The following is a 6153-nucleotide window of genomic DNA, read 5'->3' as shown; positions in this document are numbered from 1 at the left end:
TGCACACAAGGAGAGAGTTTCGTAGGAGACCTCGAGGGAAAAGGAGATGGCGCAGGAAGTTCCTTGAAAAGAAATGGAAATCCATAAGTCTCTTATGATATCTAAATAAACAATTATTTACCAGTTGTTGCATTTGAAGAATAAAAAATCTGCTAAAAGATATCTCTCTCGGTGTGTGTGCATGCGAAAGAGAGAATTAAAACATGGCGTGTATTGATCGAAAAAGAATCGAGTCGGGACCTATGGCCAAACACGGATATATAAATCATTTTCACAAATACTCTCTCTCTCTCTCTCTCCCAGAGTGCGTGTGTGTGAAAGAGAGAGTTAAAACATGACGCGTATTGATAAAAAAAGATTGACTCGGCACTGATGGCCAAACACGACTATATAAATCATTTTCGCAAATCAAGAGAGGCCCTCAAATGATTCTTTTCTCTTCCAAAAATATGTAGGAAACTAGGCTTATTGTAATTGTTTTTCCTCTAGCAAAGAACTATACAAATTGTCACGCCCCGAACCTCAACGGGCTCGCAACACCCCTACGACGGTTGTATCAAACGCGACATCTCAGGACGCGTCGTCGACCCAAACGAGACACTCACATGTATACGCAAGCGGAAGCGAAAATAACAACCTAGACAATAGACAATGACGAAGGGATAGCAATAGTACAAAACAAAAATTTCATAACAATGGAAAACAGTCACTTACAACATTCGGCCAGAAAATCAGACAATAGGCTCCTAGGGTTAACATCCACCATTATCATCAAAAAGGGACAGGTGGTATGGTAAGGTAGCTAGCTGCACAAAAAGGGCTCTATCAAAAAGCTTCTAAGTCCAGCACCCAAACGCTCCTACGGTGCCCAATCTAAATCAGACCCTGAAAACTCTGACTCCGTGTCAGAGTTTATCTCGATCGGCTCTTCCTCGTTATCCGGCTCCTCCTCGGGCTTGGACTCCATGGGCTCTGGCACAGGCTCGGGTTCTTCTTCAGGTTCGGACTCCTCAAATTCCTCTTCGAGCTTGAGATCCGCAGGTTCTACAAGTTCTGGTACGGGCTCGGGTTCGGGACCAGGGTTCTTCGGGGGATCTTCGGAGTCCAGAATCTCACCATCAGGAGCATACACGTCCCCGGGCTCCCAATCCACGACATCCTCGTTGCCGTGCTGCTGTCCCTCAAAACCCCGGATTGGGCTAACTAACTCCAACCCGTCACGATAAAACCAGGCCAAGTAAGTGTGACACTGCAAGTCCTCTAAGCCCACATCTACCCGGACTGTAGTGAGGTGTCTAATGTAAGTCTGATGTGGACCTACTGGATACTCGATCTCTTCATGCACCGTATGCATAGGGACCCCAAAACGCCGAGGTGGCAACATGATCAAGGTCGGGGTCGGGGATCTGAAATGGTTTGCACTACAGCAATGAGAATAAATCTCAATAAGCAAATAACCTAAACCCCACCTAGGCCAATGCGTACCCAGACGAGACCCAGCATGCAATCTAGCAATCAACATAAAAGAATTCTCATGCACACTTACCTCGCCTCAAATCACCCTCCAACTCCGCGCATTAGTCAAATCACAATAATGCAATAATAGCTCAAGAACATAACATAAGCACTCAAGCACCATAACCATATACATTCACTCAATTTAACCAAACACATTTCGCATGCGTGTCCAACCAACTATCCACGACCCGCGTCAACACGCCTCAGGTCCAGCCCTCCTATCAATCGGGGCTCAATCCCGCGTAACCACACCTCAGGATATTTCTCTCAACCCCCGTAATCACACCTCAGGTCGTTTCTTGCCTTTCTAGTCACACCCGCGTAACCACGCCTCAGGTTGGCAGCCCTCCGATCAATCCGGGCTCAGTCCCGCGTAACCACGCCTCAGGACATTTCTCTCGACCAGCGTAACCATGCTCAGGTCATTTCTTGCCTTTCTAGCCACACCCGCGTAACCACGCCTCAGGTTGGCAGCCTTCCGATCAATCCGGGCTCAGTCCCGCGTAATCACGCCTCAAGACATTTCTCATGCACATACGCCACAACACAATTCGCCAATACCAATATAACATGTCATACTATTCAAATTCAAGTCATGCTCATCACATTAGCCCACCAATCCGACCTTCAAGTCGGCCACATTCAAACACCAATTTCACCCACAAACGCCCCTACAACTCAGCCATTGAACCCATCTCGATCGATCACTAATTTAGCCACAAAATCACCACCATAATAATCCATAAACCAATCACATTCAATTAACTAATCCCTACCTAACTTAGTCACTAAACCAACACTAAGCACCCCTATACAAGTCTAATAATACCCAAAGTACTAAGTAGGGTTTAGGGAGTCACTTACCTATGTTTTGGCCCAAGGAAAATCGGCAAGTGGGCCAAATGGCCGGTCGGGGCAGCGGCGGGCAAGTGGCTCGGCACAGCCCTCGGCCACGGCCCGGGACTCTCGGCCACGGCCAGGCGTGCGGGCAAGCGGCTGGGCACGACGGGCGAGCCGGGCCGGGCGAGGCCGGGCAACGGCCGAGACGACGGCCAGCGCGCGCGGCGACGGGCTCGGCACTCGGCACGGGCAAGGGCGGCCGGGGCAATGCTCGGCCACGGCCAGGGCAGCGGCCAGGCGAGCTCGGCCAAGGCCTAGGCAACGGACCAGGCGACATGACCAGGCGAGCGGCGACGGCGACGAGCAACGACGGTGGCAATGGGCGGACGAGAAGGTGTGTGGTACGGCTGGCTGGTGTGCAAGCTGGCCGGCGACGACGATAGCGACGGGCTCGGTCGAGGCGAGCGGCGAGCGAGCGAAAGGGCGCGGGCGCGGCGGCAGCGAGCGACTGCGACGGCGACGCGGTGGCGGCTGGGCGGCGAGACGCGCGGCAGCGTCGATGGGCTCGGCCAGGCGAGCCACGAGCAGGCGGGCGATGCAAGGCGAATGGCCGACGAGCGGTGGCTGGGATGAACGGCATTCGGGTAGAAGAAGCAGGGCAGTAGCGAAGGGGAAGAGAGGAAGAAGAAGAAGAAAGAAGAAAGAAAAAGAAGAAGGAGAGAGAGTGAGAGAAAAAGAGGGAGGGGACGTGTGCATGGGGCAGATGGGGAGGGGGGGAGGGGCAAAGTCAACTCCATCAAGTGCGATCCAACGGCCTATGTTCAAACTCGAAGTCGATCCAACGGTTCATGAAAAACCCTAATTTATAAATTAGGAAAAATGGCCAAAAACACCAACTAAAATACACTAAGAGGGAGGTCTACTAGTCAAAATTCGCACAGCGTCCAAATTTCATTTTTCACCAATTCCGGGCAATATCGATGCTGGCCATAATAATATCGAGACCGTCCAATTAAATTCGTCGCGAAACTCCTAGAAATTCGACACCAAAGTTCGGGCTCTAAATAACGGCCAAATTCGATCGAGTGCGATTTTAGCGAAATCTCAAATTTAAAAATAACCCGAGAGTGATCAGTTCTGGGCAAGATTTAACTATAAGCGCACCGACGAAATACACGTTTTATAAATCCCAAAAATTGGTCGAAATTCGGAATGTCTTACAAATTCACAGCAACAATATGGGGCAATAGTGAGGAAGACAAATTTCGTCGTAAAAAGGTTAATGTTGTCAAGAAAGAAAATATATCAGTAAACCAGATAACCTCTTACCCAATTCAATCAAAATATGTTGGACAATGATTATGTGACGACACTTTTATTCTTCCATAAGAGACGATGCGATCTTGACCTTTTTATTTGAACATGGCAACTAGAGGTGGCCACGGGCCGGTTTTGGCCCGGAACCGGATCGGAACCGGCCCGGTCAAACCCGGGCCCGGCCCGTTGACCGGGCCCGCGGTTCGGAACCGGAACCGGCCCGTGGCATACGGTCCCGGTTCCGGTTCCAGAAAAATTTGAACCGGCCCGGAACCGCCGGTTCCGGGCCGGTTCTGCGAAAAAAAAAAGCTGCGGTGCGCGGCACGGCTGCGGTGCAAGCCATCTTTGCTTGCGGCTGCTGCGCGCACACGGGAAACGGGCCAACGGCCCAACCCAAAAAAAAAAAAAAAAGTTTTATCCGCAGCAGGACCTTGCGGCCCGTTGGGGCAACGGCTACGCCCCAACGGGTGTTTTTATAATTAAAAAAAAAACACATAACCGTTGCAATTTTGCAACGGTTATGTTTTATTTTTTTTAATTCTAAATTTTCTTCTATTTTTTTCCTATAAATTCTCTCAAATTCTCACAATACACACACAATTCTCTCAAATTCTCTCCAATTCTCTTCTCTCAAGTCTCAAATTTTCTCAATACTCGAAATTCTCTCAAATTCTCTGAAATTCTCTCAATTTTCTCAATCCACGCAATTCTTTCTTAATTCTCCCAATTAATCCGCTCAATTCTCTCAATCCATTCGAAAAATGGCAAGTGGAAGTCGAGTGCCAACTGGCAAAGGTAAGAATATCGCGACGGAATCCCATCATTCTTTTGATCCTCGTGAATATGCAGATTTTCAAGATGATGAAATCAACATTTTTCACGATGTGGAGCGCGTCCCGACGCAAGAAAGTTTTCATCCTCCTGCTGAAATATCTACAACAAAGGAAGCGAAACGGGAATTTACATCTGACATTTGGAATCACTTCACGAAAATGGAAAGGTTTGATATCGGTCAAAAAAGGTATGATATAATTTGTAAATATTGTGGAAAAATATATAAATATACAGGTGGACAAGGATATGGAACATTTAAACGACATCTTATGAGCAAACATCCAACCGAAACGGGAATCGATATCGGGCAACAACAAATTTCCGGGTACGTCAATCCTAACACTTCCCCTTTATTTCGTTTTAATGAAAAAACTTATAAGGAAGAATTAGGCAAATTTATTTCCGTTGAGCATTTAGCATTTAATTTTGGAGAAAGATTTGGTTTTAATGAATTTGTACAAAAAGCATGTGCTCCACAAGCAAAACGTGTTCCTAGAAATTCAATTAAACGAGTAATTAAAGATCTTTACAAAAATGGAAAAAATGATTTACAAAACTTTTTTATGCAATTTAATGGATGCGTGCATATAGGTAGTGATATTTGGAGTGATCATTGGCAAAATCATTCTTACATGGGCATAACATGTCATTGGATAGATGACGAGTGGACTATTCAAAAAAGAGTTATTGCATTTAGAGTTTTCGATGATCATCATACGGCAAATAATATTTATAGAATAATTAGGCAAGTTTTAGAAGAATATTATTTGCTTAACAAAATATTTTCAATTAGTTTTGATAATGCCGCAGCAAATACCGCTTCAATTGCCGAGTTAGAAAATATTTGTAAACCCGCTTTTGGCGGAAAATTTTTTCACATTAGATGTGCTTGTTATGTTTTAAATTTATGTGTACAAGATGGTTTGAAAACTCTTGATATTTTTCTTCAACCAATAAAAACGGCGATTCAATTTTTATGGAAACATCCCAAAAAAATGAAAGAATGGGGTAGATTTTGTAGAGATAATGGCAAAAAACCAAAAAGATTTCCAAGAGATGTTCCAACTCGTTGGAATTCTACTTTCCACTTGCTTAGTGAATCTTTAGCATATAAAGATTTATTCTGTGCATTCATTTCTAATAATATACCTGAGATTAATTTATACCCACAAGAGTGGCATATTTGCCAAAAAATTTTAGATCTTTTAAAGGTTTTTAATGATGCAACTTATACTTTGTCGGGTGTTTATTATCCTACTACATATTTATTTTTAGTAGAGTGTACTAATATTGTCGGAACTTTTGATGAATATGAAAATGATGTTGAATTACAACATACTATAGTTGCAATGAAAATGAAATGGCTTCATTATTATAGTGAAATTCCCATGATTTATTTAGTTGCTTGTGTTTTTGATCCGCGTTGCAAATTGGATGGCTTAAATGATTTTTTGCATGCGTATTATCAATGTTTACATTATGATGTGACAAATGTTACAACCATAGTACGTGAGGTTAAAAACGTAGTAATAGAATTATATAATGAATTTTATACTAAATATAATTTAGGTGATATTAGATCTTCTCAATCTACGGAGATACAAAATGACAGTACAGGTAAAATTAGTAGAGGGTACCAACTTT

The sequence above is a fragment of the Syzygium oleosum genome, unplaced genomic scaffold, assembly GCF_021117445.2.
Source record: "Syzygium oleosum isolate NSW1041296 unplaced genomic scaffold, Sole_v2.1 Sole_v2.03, whole genome shotgun sequence".
Classification (NCBI taxonomy): Eukaryota; Viridiplantae; Streptophyta; class Magnoliopsida; order Myrtales; family Myrtaceae; genus Syzygium; species Syzygium oleosum.
The sequence above is the reverse complement of the archived record's forward strand: the minus strand, read 5'-3'. Positions refer to the sequence as shown.